Source organism: Octopus bimaculoides, chromosome 13 (assembly GCF_046866305.1).
Source record: "Octopus bimaculoides isolate indiv1 chromosome 13, ASM4686630v1, whole genome shotgun sequence".
NCBI lineage: Eukaryota > Metazoa > Mollusca > Cephalopoda > Octopoda > Octopodidae > Octopus > Octopus bimaculoides.
The window spans coordinates 55,146,563-55,163,609 of NC_142940.1; the positions used below are offsets into that span (position 1 = coordinate 55,146,563).

General features: G+C 37.1%; 1 protein-coding gene across 18 annotated transcripts in view; it reads right to left on the reverse strand.

Annotated features, from left to right (window-relative positions):
• LOC106867546 (proton channel OtopLc) overlaps nucleotides 1–17,047 on the reverse strand; it is a 271,069-nt gene that overhangs the window by 63,049 nt on the left and 190,973 nt on the right. The gene's annotated exons all lie outside the window — the stretch shown is intronic.

Consider the following 17,047-nt stretch of genomic DNA (forward strand, 5'->3'; position numbering starts at 1 on the left):
ACAGCGGTGGTGGTGGTGGTGGGGTAAATAAAGAACCAGCTGTCATCCGGCAGGCTTCTACACCTGTAATCATTACGTTGACATTCGCCATTTCCTGAGATCTGTATCTTTCCTACAAGTTGTCAAAGGTTAATATCTTATCAGTGAAACTCTTTTTCACACTTTCACAATCTCTCTTCCTCCCTTTCATCCCCATACAAAGATCTGCGCGTGCTTATGTATGTATGTATGTATGTATGTATGTATGTATGTATGTCACTGTTCAGTTTCATTTCAAGATTTCTTGCCAATACAGAAAGAGCCGGTTTCTAACCTAGATCCAAGGCTCCTTCATTGGAATTCCAACACCAACAACGAGGTATTTTTGTATGTATGTATATATGTCTGTCTGTATATATGTATGTGCAGATTTATATGTTTTATGTATGTATTCTCAAGCTCATGTATGTATGTATGTATGTATGTATGTATGTATGTATGTATGTTTGCATTTAACCCTAACCCCCTTTCTGGACATAGTCCTTTCCTTCTTATTACTGCGGCTTTCAACTCACAAAAGTACAAAACGTAGGTTTAATGGCCTCGGTCACAGGAATTTCGCTGGGTCCTGCGAACCTGCTGTGTATATTCCCTTCATCCAGATCTAATCAAAAGTACAATCATCTTCATCCTCAATAATACAGACGTGGAGGAGCGGGCGCGGGTGTGTGCAACAGAGGGAGGGAGAGAGAGAGAGAGAGAAAAGGAAGGAGAGAGAAAGTGAGATTGAGTAAGAGAGCTAGTGTGAGTGAGTGAGAGAGAAAGGTTTAGCGAGATAATAAAAGAAGAGAGACTAGAAAGTGAGAAGAATCGTTTAAGATATATATATATATATATATATATATATATATATATAGATATATACACACACACACACACACACATAGTCATACAAATATATATATACAAATGCCCAACTACACAAACACACATAGAGAGAGAGAGAGAGACAGAGAGATAGAGATGGAAAGTGACATTGAGAGAGAAAGAGAAAGAGAGCGTGTGCGTACGTGTGTGGGGTGTGAGAATGGGATGGTTTGTGGGGTGGGGCGGGGGTTACAATTTGTGAAACGAAAGCTTATTTGTTGTTAAACAAGAGCTGAGTATATAATACAATCTATTGTGTAAGTAAGAGAATTAGATACTGTCATTTAATCGGGTGGATATATATATACGGGGTGGATAACTGATTGGGGGGGGGGGAGTTGTTAGGAAGGGTAGTATCGGGGTAGACTCAGTGGAAGTCTGTGCAGTACATTGCTTCGTTACTGTTCACACATGTATGTGTGTATGCATGCTTGTATGTACGTGTCTGTCTGTCTGTCTGTCTGTATGTATGTCTATCTGTCTGTCTTTATGTATGTATATATGTATGTATGTATGAATGTATGTATGTATGTACATATCCTTTACTTGTTTTAGTCATTAGACTGCGGCCATGCTGTGGCCCCCGCCTTGAAGGGTTTTTAATCGAACGAATCGACTCCAGAACTTTTTTAAAGCTAAGTGCATATTCTATCGGTGTCCTTTGCCGAACTGCTAAGTTACGAGGGCATACACAAATCAACATCGGTTGCTAAGCGGTGGTGTAAAACAAACACATACACAATGAAACATAAATATAGATGAACACACACACACACACACACACACACACACACACACACACACGACAACAGTTTCCGGCTGTGGTCGACCCGAGCCTGTAGTTGAAGGTACTTAACCAAGGTGTCACATAGTGGGACTGAACCCGGAACCATGTAGTTAGGAGGCAAGTTTCTTATCTATGTTTGTATATGTATAGGATGAATCTATGTTTGGATGAGTGTATATATATAAATCCACTCACAAGGCTTTAGTCGGCCTGAGCCTATAGTAGAAGACACTTGCCTAAGGTGTCACGCAGTGGGACTGAACCTGGAACCATGTGGTTGGGAAGCAGTGGAAAAAGAAAAAAACTCCACAAAAAAAAAAAAAAACGTTGTTTAACACGAAGTTCTTGGCTGAGAATTGTCTGTTTGTGTTTTGCCGGAGGTAATGGGTTTTTGAAGCTTGTATCTACTTTACGAGGAATAAAAACGCTACGTTTGAAGGAATAAATTCATGTAGGACTATCATAATTAATTTTCAATAACTTGGCCACCAACTGAGTGCTTGTTTCCTAGGCAACACCTTCTATCCCACTAATATGCGTGTGTGTGTGTGTGTGTGTGTGCGTGTACCATAAATTTAATTGAGGAAACGGTTGACACTTCTTGCGCATAATGTCTCTATATTCTATCTGTAAAAGAACACACATGCACAAGCATGCAGGTACACACACACACACACAGAGTCGCCCCTATGCATTATTCCCCCCTCCTCCCACACAAACATAACCTGTTTTCATTCCATGAGTCATAGAAGCAGTTAAAAGCGCTGGAGGAGATTAACTCATGCTATTCCAGGAATGTGGCATTATAGATTTCAAGGACCAGTTACAGCTAATACATACATGTAAACATACATACATGCATGTTCTCGTATATGAATGGGTTTGTATATATTGCGTCTTGCAGGTGGTCGTTGAATTATGAATCTACAGACTGTAGAGCATAATCACTGGTGTGAGTCTAATAATTAGTGAGGTACAGTTAATTAAGGAAGACAGCATACAGCACTCAAACTAATTAGTTCAGTAAATGAAAGCGCACAGGCTTACATACATAAATTCGTATATAAATTATGTCGATATGTATTTATGAGTGTAAGCATGTATACAAACATAGGTACGTATGTACGCACATACGTACGTACGTACATACATACATATACACACACACACGGTAATATTTATGTGCGTATTATCACAGATATATTTAAATTTAACATAAACAATTTCTATCGTCTAATTTCTATCGTCTAACATACATGCACATAGTCTCCTGTATGTATGTATGCATGTATGTATGTATGTATGTATGTATGTATGCATGTATGTATGTATGTATGTATGTATGTGTGTGTGTATGTATGGATGTATGTGCGTGCGTACGTACGTATGTATGCGTGTATGTGTAGTACTTTGGGAGGATCAGTTTGTCAATAAAGATACGTAATATTTGAAGTACACTTCAATTTTATTGTTAACAAATCAATTGTGCAATTAATCAACTAGATATAAACTTTTCGTTCCACTACAGTAGCCTTTCTAATGATTTGAATATCTACGGCTGATTTTCTTTCTTTTTGCGCTTGTCATACAGTCAGTCAAGCGTTTATGTATAATCACATTTTATTCTCGTTGTTTTACTGTGGTAGTGGATGGTAGTTTTTCTATTGAGTGTATGTGTGTTTTGCTTCCAGTATGTATACTGCTTCTGTAAGTTATCGGAGTGTCAGATCTTTGGCGGCGAGAAAAGGTTTTCTTTATGACAAAATACCCAATAATTAATGAATTAATTAACCGATTAGTAAATAAAGAAACTGAAGTGAACTATAACCAATGCATTTGTTTATTGGTAAAATAATCCTCTCTAACTACAGTATCGTTTCATATAAAATTTTAGCAAAAAACTCCCAAAATTTGGAAATCACTCGTATATATTTGTGTGTGTGTGTGTGTGTGTGTGTGTGTGTGTGTGTGTGTGTGTGAGTGTATGTGTTGCATATGTGTGCGTGAGTTATACAATAATATCAAGTTCTTCCTTTGTTTTCTTCATTCTTATCACACGTTGATAAACATTATGGATTTATATTTAGGTATGTGCATATGTATATATAGATATTAATACTCAGGGTAAGATAATATATTTTTTGCCCTTTTTTCTTTGAGTTCTTTAAAATTCCCTTTATATGCTTTGTATTTTCTTGTTTTCATGATTAATTTTTGCTTCAGCATTTCATAAGCTGTCCTTAGAATACTTTTTTAAAGACAAATTTTGAAAATTCTCGTTCTGTTTGTAAGAATCTTCCCAATTCTGTTTGTAGTGAAAACAAACTTTTCGTTTCATTTTATCATTTACCTTATCATTTGAAATCATTTTTAGCTCACATTCAGGTAGAGATGTCCTCGATGAAGGCCCCCACATGTTTAATTAGTTTTCCACAAGCATGCATATACAGCATTAGAAGCGAACTTCTGTCTCAGATTTAACGTATTTTCCTGTATATATTTTGTCGAATTTTTCAGGCCCAAATTTACAGCCACTGCCCCAAAGGGTCGACTTATACACCAAAGCGACATTGGAGGGCCAAAATTTCCATGTGAAATGCAGCCGAATTTGGAAAGATAGTGACGATATTTAAATGTTTACACTATACGGTAACACTATCTACTCGGTTGGATTGTAGGCCGAAAAGTATGGTGCGTGCGCACGTGTGTGTACGTGTACATATATATATATATATATATATATATATATATATACACTTTATTGAAAAGCAGCAAAAATATCACAAAAACTGTTACTTAGTGTTTCACGTTCCCGTTCGTCGCACAGTTTTGTTTAGAATATATATATACATATATCTACATATATTTCTATGTATAGCTACATATATATCTATGCATATATTTATATATAATACATACACATAAATGTGTATGTGTTATATACACACGCACAAACACGCACGCATGTATATACATATACGCACGTACATATAAACAAATGCATACACACACGAATGTACATCGTCGAAGATCTCACTTGCATATTGTTAGTTCGCAAAAGAAGGGGAGAAAATGTTTACTTTTCATGAAAAAGTGTGTTAGGGTCGGGATGGGTACAGAAGCGGGTATATATGAGGTCGGTGAAACCATGTTTTTTTTTATATAGAGGAATTAAGGGTGGGATGCGAAGGTTGTTAATACATTTTCTTCACCGAGCCACCCGTAAGTTAAACATAATTCCTTTGTGAATTCTACAACAACCTACTACTAAAGCCTACCACCTTTAGAAGTAGTTCTAATCAGATTTATTTCTAGAATAATCTTATTTATTTATTTACTTATATATTTATCTGTTTATCTGTCTGTCTGTCCCATTTTCATCCTTTCCGATCGCGCCTCCCACCGCGGTTATAGTCACTTTATGTCTTTCATATTTTGAACATCATTCTCTCACTCTTTTTCTCTCCTCTTTCATTCATGTTCCTTTTAATTCTTCATTCACAATTACCTCTCTTTAACTGCATTTTATTTATTTATGCATGTATGTATGTATGTATCTATCTATCTATCTATTTTATCTATTCAAACACAACCATCAATCTAGGTTAAACCTCATTTCGGTCAGTCAACCTTGTTTGCCCAGCTGGACCCCGTCTCTTACAACTGAACTCCAGTGGAAAGTGAAAGGCATTTTAGAAGCTTGATCTTCTACTTTATTCTTTCCAGTATTCTTACTTTAATTCCAATTTTATTGTGTCTTCCATTTCCATTTCCATTTTCTTTTTATTATTATTATTATTATTATTTCTTTCCGTGTCTCCTCCTTCTTTCCCTTCCCGTTTCTTTCAATCATATCAGCTGTCGTCTGCTCAATTCGCTTCATTTCTTGTTACACACACGCCACAGTTTTCCTCGAACGAAACGTGAGGTTTGAATAGTTCTTTCGTTGGTTTTAGAGATCAGTTAAAACCATGTCAAATCACCGTTTTCTGCTCCGTTCCACCCCCTGTCGCTTTCTTTCCTCTCTCTGTCTCTCTTTCTCTCCCATCGCTCCCTCTCTCTCACATACACTAAGTGCACGATATCAGTATACACCAATTCATAAGGCGGAGAGCTGGCAGTATCGTTGTAGCGCCGAACAAAATGCTTTGTGGTATTTCGTCCGTTTTTACGTTCTGACTTCAAATTCCGCCGAGGTCTTTTTCGGAGTCGATAAAATATCAGGTCATCCCATAAGTTCTCTCCGATTTTACCTTTTTTTAAAATTGAATGAAATTTAATAGTATTTTAGAATGTCTAATGGAATTAAAAATTATTTTTATGCGTTTGTATACATTTAAACTAATTAAATATTATTTTACAGAATAATAGAATTAAAATTTCTTTGATTAAAACCCTTTCTAACACGGAAGCATCCAAAGAGCATTTGAGGCACATAATGCTTTATGAGTACAAAAATGGAAACTCTGCAGCCGAAGCAACTCGTAACATCCACTCAGTTTATGGGAAAGAATGCTTGAACGAAAGAACTTGCAGAAGATGGTTTGCAAAATTCAGAAGTGGAGATTTCAGCCTTGAAGATGAAGATCGAACAGGACGTCCAGTAGAGTTTGATGATAAGCTCCTTGGGAAATTTTTTGAAGAAAATCCTGTATTATCAATAAAGCTTAGTTCAAACCATACAACTGTTCATCGTTATCTGCAACAACTTGGAAAGGTTCCTAAACTTGGAAAATGGTGCCTCATGAATTGTCGGAAAGCAACCGCAAATCCCGAGTTGACATCTGCTCTTCTTTCCATTCTCGCGAACTCATTTCACCCTTTTTGGATAGACTTGTGACTGGTGACGAAAAATGGATCTTCTACCGAAATGTTAAACGTCGTAAAAGGGAAAAAGCTCAACCACAACCGAGAAGGGAACTTCATGGGAAAAATGATCTTCTCTCTATCTGGTGGGATTGCAAAGGATTAATTCACTTTGAATTGTTACCATCTAATGCAACAATCAATGCTCAAGTCTACTGTCAGCAATTAGAGCGTTTGAACCAAACTCTGAAGAAAAAAAGACCCGCTTTAGTGAATCGAAAAGGAGTGATGTTTCATCAGGACAATGCGCGACCCCACACTGCAAAGATTACATCACAGAAGATCGAAGAGCTTGATTGGGAAAAATTTCCTCATCCACCTTATTCTCCCGACCTTGCTTCTTCAGACTACCATTTGTTTCGTAGTTTACAGAATCATTTGGGGGACATAACTTTCGCAAGCCAGGAGGAGGTCGAAACTGACATTTCAGAGTTCTTCGCTTTGAAAGCAAAAGAGTTTTAAATTAATGGGATTAAAAAGCTTGTAAATAGCTGGAAGGAAGTCATAGATAATCAGGGAAAGTACATTGATGATTAAATTTCAATTAAATAAAACATTTGATCACTTGTTTTCTTTATTCAAAATTCGGACAGAACTTATGGGATGATCTGATAAGTACCAGCTGAACACTGAGGTCAATGTAGTCGACTTATCCCTCCCCACGATCTTGCTGGCCTTGTGCCAAAATTTGAAATTAATATAAACCGGACAAAATGTTTAGCGGCATTTCGTCCGTCTTGACGTTTTGAGTTCAAATTCCGTCGAGGTCGACTTCGTCTTTCATCCTTTCGAGGTCGATAAAATAAATACCAGTTGAGTACTTGGGTCGATGTAATCGACTTAACCCTCCTCCGAAATTGCTGGTCTTGTGCCAAAATTTGAAATTAATATATACCAGTTTGACCCATCTCCGAGTAGAGACATATCCTACCAGCTAGTTTCCCACACAACTACACCGCACGTACTCCCACGAAGCTAAACTATTTTCGCCCTTCATTCACTATTTATTACAGAGACAAAAATCTTCCCATAATCATATGAAACATAAAGAAACAAACAAATGATCTCAGAACTATTTATAATATAAGCAGAACATCACTAATCTTCCTAATTTTCCTAAGCTATTTTACAACATATCTAAATTCAGCTCTTTTTACAGAGAAAACATATAAAATGAGATGTATTTTGTATATAATGGTATTTTACTAAATTAAAAAAAAAAAATGGGCTTCTTTACGTTATATGGGTGAATAGTGGATTATATTGGATTAAGAATGTTACTTTCTCTAATATATTGTTGCATGTGGAATGAGTCTTTTATTAGATTAATAAAAGCACTTTCTCTGATAAAAGCCAAGCCGAAACATTACAATTTCTCTAGGCATACAGACTTATTTGTTGTTATCAACAACATCGAATCACCAAAAAGTAGGTTATTGGATTCATTAGTGACACATTTCTAGCAATAACACTGATTAAATATTTTTATACAGACCTTAATTTAACTATAGTAAGGCCCTCCCCCGGAATAAAAAATTAGTTTCAGGTAATTACTTTACGAAGAATATGAAGACAAACATTATCGATTGTTCCAACGAACTATCTCATTATAGATTATAGATCACTATATATATTTCCGTTCAGCTGAATTTTGCCAACAGAAGCGCATTCTATGGCTTACCAGCGAATGCTATACCTACTTAAGACATCATTCAGTTGTCAAACTTTTAAAGACATTACTCAATTTCTAAACAGCCGCTTAAAATATCGATTTTAAAAATTTGGCAACGGCCAGCAATTTCGTGAGAGGGGCCAAGTTGGTTACATCGACCCCAGTGTTCAACTGGTACTTATTTTATCGATCCAGATAGGACGAAAGGCAAAGTCGACATCGGCGGATTCAAAACGTTAAGTCGAAAAAAAAAAAGAAAACGCCGTTAAGCATTTTATCCGACATGATAATGATTCGCCGCCTTAAAGCCGCTTAAGACATTGCTTCCCTTTTTGAATGAGAAGAGGAAAGACAACGACTATACTCCTCTCCAGCAACTCCGAAACTATTGTCTGGGAAGGAAGATCTTGTCTGGATCCGTAAAACTCATTAGAAACCTAAAAGGTTCAGGTAATGATTTAAGTTGATTGACAAATTAAGCCCATCACCCAAAGAACAGAAACAATCCTTTTGAAGGACCGCTTCAGAGTTCTCACAACCAAATTTCTCTACAAAGCTTAAGTAGACCCCATGCTATAGTAGACGATACTTGCCAGAAATAACGCGCCGCAGGATTGAGCTTTCAGCCAAAGCCACGCAGTTAGTTGCGAAGCAAACTTCTTGACCACACAGCCATGCAAAGGACTCGTAAGATTCTTAAAAACATTGCTAATAACGTTACGACATCATCCAGTTGTTCAGAAATCTCTAAAGGAAGTGATAAGAAAGGAGATGCTGAGTAGAGGGTGGAGAGAAGATGTACAGAGATGTAGTGTTTTATTTCAACAACCCTCAACCAGTATAAACCGCCCCCACCGTCTTCCCCTTACACAACACTATCACTGTTTTGAAGTTACTCCCGCCACCTGGAAGGCTTCCTTCAAATTTCTGTGTATTTCCTGTCGCTCTGAATGATGAACCGCCCACCCGTAACTTACCCTCTAACGGGTATCCAGATGCCTGTAGTTAAGCGACACATTGTGTCTAGAAAAAGATTATAATAGAAGTTGTAAGCGAATATCCATCAATAGGAGATTGCTTATCAAAGTACCCATCAGTGAGTAATTTGTTCCTATTGAATATTCTGAATTCTCACTAATTCCGTAGTAACGAAACACGTGACGTTCATGCCTTTCCCAAAGCTGTTTATTTAAAACGGACGTCGGACACAACCGACGGCCAATCGAAACCAGGGCGCTCTGCTACGTTTACTAATTCACTTCCCTCTTTACCGAGCGGAGTAAACAGACAACCATCTATATAATGCAGCACTGGTTTTGTTGTTGCTATCGTAGTAACAGTAGTAACAGTAGTAGTAGTAGTAGTAGTAGTAGTAGTAGTAGTAGTAGTAGTAGTAGAAGGAGGAGGAGAAGAAGAAGAAGAAGAAGAAGAAATGTCATTGTTATGTCGTTCACTCTAACTGTTTTACTATGTGGGTGTCCAATAATGCATCTTTCTTTCTCTCTTCCCCCCCTCTCTCTCCCTGTATAGGATGTGTGTGTGTGTGTGTGTGTGTACACACAAGCAAACACATACACACACTTATGTACTGAATATGATCAATAAAGATACAAGCACACACACACATATATATATACACACAGATGAATACTAAAGAACAACAAAAATTGAATGTTACAAGCTGCATACGGTGTAAAATTAGACACACACACACAAGTATGTATATGCGTATGTATGCATGTATGCATGTGTTTTATATATTATTTATATATACATACACACACACAGATACACACATATGCATATATAATACAAGCATAAAAACACCCATGCATTACTTCCATTCATACACATACATATATATACTGAAGGCTAAAAAAGTACACACACACGCACACATATACATACACCCATATATATATATATATACACAGCGAGCGCACATCTAGTAAAGGCCAACATAAATCTAAAACACATTACAAAGCTCCATATTGTATAAATTCACAGTTATATAAATGCTCACGACGCGAATATAATTTCAGTTCATTTGTGGCTGCTCTCTGGTTGAATTTCCTCCATATCTTTACAACGATGATATTATAATACACAACTAACCCACTCTCTTGTTTCTAGACCCTTCTACGCCGGATTATGCAGCCGCTTACACGAGTAATTAACTCCAGAATTAAGTATTCAGTTGGTCGAACAAACCGAATAACTCATCACTGAGACCGAAACAAACTCCACCATTCTGCATAAATTAATTTTGCATTATTGAATAAATTATGGCGCGTATGTAAATTACAGTATTTATATACATCCAATATAATACGTAGTTTATGCACATCAATATAATATATAGTTGATGCACCGTTATAGTATATTGGCGTGGTTATATGGTAAGAAGTTTGCTTTCCAGCCACTTGGTTGGGCAAGTGTCTTTTTCTATAGTGTCGGGCTGACCAAAGCATTGTGAGTGGATTTGGTAGACGGAGATTGAACGAAGCCTTCCGTATATATATATATATATATATATATATATATATATATATATATATATATATATATATATATATATATATATATATATATATATATATATATATATATATATATATATATATATATATATATAAACATAATTAAGGGATCAGCAAGCATTTGCTTCACCATATACTGAAAGGGCTTGGTAAAAATTATTAATTGTTGATTTATTAATAAATTAATAAATTGATAAATCTTTACCCTTTTAATTTATATATATATATATATATATATATATATATATATATATATTGGTAACGTATCATACTAATATATAGAATATAACTTATATACAATATCTTTACTACACTATGGAATGGTTAGTATTGCATGATGGTAGTGGTGGTTGTAGTAGTAGTAGTAATATTTAGATAGTAATGGGGGTGAGTGGTAAATTAGGTAGCTAGCAGTATGGCTGGGTGGGTGGGAGGGCGGAATAGGAGCTGTAGAAGTAATCCCGATACCTATATAAAATGCACGAATGGACTTAATGGATATGGTCAGAAATGAAAAGAGAGGAAGCCAGGGACGTGGGGACGGGAATTTAAATTATAAATTAGTTCCCCGCCCATTGGAAGCGGGTGGGAGTTGAGGTGATGAGCGGGGTGGAGGAAGGGTTAAGTGTGTGACTCTACAGCGTTAGTGCACGGCTAAAGGGCTGAGAGGGTAGTGGCCATTGGAAATGTTTTAATCACGTGAACACGTGCTTCACATCCTGATTTGTAATTTGCTATTGTCATTGAGCTCGTCTGTTTTTGTGTACATATAAGTCTAAATACATACAAACACACGAATGCACACATGCAAAGCCATGATACTCTTAATAAAAAAATAAAGATGATCATAAATACCCCACCCCACCGAAAAAAGGACATCAGTGAAAGTACTCAATACAATCTAATGTAGAGTATATTTACTTGTAGTTTGAATATAGACCCTACATCGGTCCAGAGTCCCTCAGGAGCAGTTAGAAATAGTAACTAAACTCTTAACTCACAACATACATTTTTGACAAATAAGGACACATTACACAAGATATACAAAAGTTGTGATGGTCATGGCCAGAAAGCCTTTTATTATAACTCTGCTCTGCCAACAACAATCTCCATATATGTATTTCTCACCCGTTCAACTGTTCTATGGATTCTGCATCGACCAACATGAAATCGTTGATGCTAGCGTTTCTTACTTCATGATTTTATGTCTTGTTTATGTTTCCTCTTGTTACCATAACAACGCGAGAGGATAATGGAACTTTCCAGATGGATATAATTCTTGAATTTTCACTCACAGAGAAATGTTTGGCTTGATTGAGATAAACAAATACTTGAGAGTCACTCTCCTAAACTGTAACGCATTGAAACCGTGGAAGACCTCAGCTGAGGAAGCAGACATTGATAATGGCGGTTTCAAAAATACAGGATCCACTGCAGCAACTGTGGCATGTTGGCTGCAGTGTAGTGGTGACGGAAGTGGTGGTAGTAAAATGGGATAGAGATGATGGTGGTAGTGTAGTAGTCGAGTTGAGGTGGTGGTCACCGTGTAGTCAGGTGATATATGCGTGCTTGTATATATATATGTGTGAGTATATATATATACATATATATATAGATAAAGAAATACATGTAGATATATATTTCATATATATGTGATATATATGTGTGTGTGTGTGTGTGTGCGTGCATGCGTGCGCACGCACATATGCAAATATTAAAAAGATCAGGCAAGTCGTGTACATCAAAGAGAAGAGCTCTGAACTAAGAGTCAACACACACACACACACACACAAGTGCTATGTATGTATTATATATATATATATTTATATACAGCACTTATAAAACCTTGTTTATCCGTTGTTACTATAATTTTCAAGAACACTTAAACAAGTCAAACGTTTATCCTCAGATTTACGCTGACATCTTAAGCCGGCATACCTCAACAAAAGGATGTACTTTGAGAACAAAGAGGAAGTTCGCGTCATTTCCGTTTGGTGCTTTCTGATTTCTCTAGAAAGAATTCTTTTGTCGCGTTTTTATGTTCGTAAATTAAGGTCAAGGAGAGATGCTCACAAGTTATCTCCCCGTAGCCATAAATTATGAAATTGAGAAAAGCAAACAGATTTTTTTTCTTCCAGGGATGCTCAGAAAGTACCAACCGGAAGTAAGACGGACTTCATGATACGTACAGATGCTAACCAAAATCTGAAGACAGATGTTCGACCTGCCTGAGCGTTCTTGGAGCAATGTTTTGATAACATTTTTTTATGAGTTGTATGCTGACTGTCATGTTATCGAAAGTTCTTTTGATTTTAATATGGGACGAGGTGCGTAATTGACGGCGTCAATTGGTTTTATCGCATATAGTTAACCTTTAGTCATTTATATTAGCAGCATACTCGCTGTGTACCAATTCTCCGTTCTTTTTTTTTTTTTTTTTACATTGTTTTCGTATACATTCGCTTGCTTTCTTCCAAAGGATCTAGTGCTCTTAGCTTAGATCTCTCTTCTTGGGGCCAGCCAGATTGGAGCAGGCCGAAACTGCAACGACGGTCTGGAACTCGATTGAAGATAGGAGGCTCCGAATGACCTGTCCTTGTTTTCTTTCTATCCTTTTTTGCATCGTCTAACTGTCCTGTTGTTTTGTTGTCGCCTGCTACGTTCTTGGTCCACTTTTTGTTTTATATATATATATATATATATACCACAAAACCTCCTAAAGCTATACATTAATATCTAAGCAACCACTATCAGAGTAAGTAATCTCCACAAACCACGAATCCACAAACGTTTTCCACTTTACTGGACTGAAGGACAACCCAGAACGATGAGACTAAGACATTACAATGAGACTAGACATAAACATTCACATAGAAGCGTAACAAATATTTATTCTCATCATCAAGATTTGTACGTAAATATACAAGCCTACACTTAACAAGCATGCATTTACATGTATATGTATATATATGTATATGTATTCATATGTGTGTGTGTGCGTATGTATGTTTGTGCGTGTGTAAGTTGAGATGTTGTCAGTGTGACGAACTATCCCCCTGCCGACTTAATAATTATAGAAACTTGATAGGCGACATCGAAGACATTGGTGCGACACAGCCAGGTGCGCTGTTTCTCTTGTCGTCACTGTTGTTGCTGTAGCTGCTGCTACTGCTGCTGCTGCTACTGCTGCTGTTGCTGCTGAAGATGATAATGATGACGTTTCACTACTAATCACTGACTATGTAACACACACACACACACAACATGTGCACGTATACATACAAACGCGCATACATTCGAACATACACTCAAATGCCTATATACACGTAAACGCAGACATACAGACATAGAAAGAAACACATTCGGTGGATACGTATCTACCCAATACACACATGGATTTACTCGTCTACCTCACGCACTAATCTATGATACACCACACACACATACACACACGTATGTACGTATGTATGTGTGAGTTGTGTTAAGGCGGCGAGCTGGCAGAAACGTTAGCACGCCGGGCGAAATGCTTAGCGGTATTTCGTCTGCCGCTACGTTCTGAGTTCAAATTCCGCCGAGGTCGACTTTGCCTTTCATCCTTTCGGGGTCGATTAAATAAGTACCAGTTACGCACTGGGGTCGATATAATCGACTTAATCCGTTTGTCTGTCCTTGTTTGTCCTCTCTGTGTGTATCCCCTTGTGGGCAGTAAAGAAATAAGAAACAGCTTCGGGCCGACCAAAGCCTTGTGAGTGGATTTGGTAAACGGAAACTGAAAGAAGCCCGTCGTGTATATATGTATGTATGCATGTATGTATTTGTCCCTAACCCAACATTTGACAACTGATGTTAGTGTGTTTACGTCCCCGCAACGTAGCGGTTCGGCAAAGGCGATCGATAGAATAAGTACTAGGCTTACAAAGAATAACTCCTGGGGTCGATTTGTTAGACTAAAAGCGGTGCTCCAGTATAGCCGCAGTCAAATGACTGAAACAAATAAAAGAATAAAAGAATATCTATCTATCTATCTATCTATCTATCTATCTATCTGTGAGTGTGTGTGTGTGCGTGTGTGCGTACGTATGTTTGGTAAAGCGGGAGGCTTTTGTTGGACACCCTGCAGAGCGGAAAACAAAACCTGTCAAAGGACGGATGAACTCAGTAGAATCAATGGCCATCCAACAGCAGGGAGCGAGGGAGCCCTAGTCTTTGTTTGGACATCTTCGTAGGAGGAGCAAAACTCTGACGTAACATGTGCAACCTTGTTTGCAATCCATTAATCCGGTGTATAATATTCCGGTAGTTCCGATTGTTCGGCACTCGGCACTTTTCTTCTGAAATGCCGTAACTGGCTATGCTACACAGCCGTTGTTAATATGCAAACTGAAAAGGTCTCTGACCAGGGCTTAAGTGTTTTGTATCTGGCTTTATCTACTTATATATTGTCCATCCATCCAGTAATCCATTAGTGAAAATGGCTTTCAATGTTAGCATGAGCAACCGCGTTGGGAGAGGTGTGAAAAGCAAACATGTAACTCTAACATTGCTTCAGAAAATGGTGAAAACAGCGCTTGAAAGGAGGTGAGAATAGGAGCGTCATTGTGGTTGAATATAACATGGGTTCTTTAAATATTTATAACGTTAACATACAAAAAGGGACCAGTTAATGTAATTTATGGCTGATGTAGGTAGATGTTGATTTGTGGCAAACATTAAAAAAGAAAATCGAAACTTTCAGAATTATCATGGAGTGTTATTTAAGTAGTTTTGTGCAAAATGATCCGATGGTATGTCAATTTCAGGTTCAATGGTCATTGAAAAGGTCAAGCTGTTTCACGAAAATATGGATATTGCGTGTTTTCAGCTGCATTGGTCTACAAACTTCAAAATGCAATTTAACAATCGTAAATTTAATTTATTAAACGAAAAGAAGCTGGCAGATATTAAGGCTACTGAAAAATATAGTCACATATTTGTTGCCCTGATTAAGAGACTTGATTTAACTCGCTTGAAGATTAACCCTTCACTTGTTCTGTGTATTATATGTGATACACAGGACACTTCCTTGGCATACATGCGTCATATATCATATTCACTCCCAATTTTTTCTCAACCATCAGAATAACTTGAGACTTATGAAACAATGGCTAACTAAAAGTCTGAAAACAAGTATTGACGTCTGAAAACAAGCATGGGACAAACTTATGGTACTGCTTTAGACACGGAAAGGTTTAAAGAAGTTAATGTAATTTGAGGGAGATTAAGCTGCTGTTTCAGACCTTTTGTCTGTCCTGTATATCACGTGCCATACACAGTACATATTTCCCTGGCGCCTATGCAGCGTTTATAATACACGTTCCAAGTTTTTTTCAGCCACCCGTGTAACTTGGGGCTTATGAAAGGAAAGCTTTATATTACGCAGAACATATGAAACAAGGACAAACTCCAGTTCGAAAACAAGCAAGGACGTTCAAGACAAACTTATGAAAATGCTTTGTGAATAATGTGGATGAAGAAGAGTTTCTCTACAAGTGCTTATCACATGGAAATTGACAAGTAAAAGTGAGACAATCTCTGATGGTTTTAAACTTAATAGAAGACAGTTGTGTATGTGAATATTTATAGACCTTATCTACGTTGAAGCTATATTTGTTGTTGGGAAATAACAGAAGTGAAATTGAAATTGAAATATTTGTAATACTATACAGGCGGTACTTAATTAAATTTTAATTAAGCAATTATTTATTTAAGTTACGAATATATAATTTAATCCGTAGAATGAAAATAATATTTCTGTACTACGTCTAGGGGTCTTATTTTAATTAAAATAATTTTAAATAACACTAATTATATATTTTTTCACGTACTTGTTTCAGTCATTTGACTACGGCCATGCTGGAGCACCGCCTTTACTCGAACAAATCGACCGCAGAACTTATTCTTTGTAAGTCTAATAGTTATTCTGTCGGTCTCTTTTGCCGAATCGTTAAGTTACAGGGATGGAAACACACCAACACTGGTTGTCAAACGGCGATGGTGGGACAAACACAGACACACACACATGTATATATATATGACAGGCTTCTTTCAGTTTCCGCCTACCAAATCCACTCACAAGGATTTGGTAGGCGGATGTAGAAGAACACACCTGCCCAACGTGCCATGCAGTGAGACTGAACGCGGACCTATGTGCTTGGGAAGCAAGCTTCTTACCACACAGCCACGCCTGATATATATATATATATATATATATATATATATATATATATATATATATAT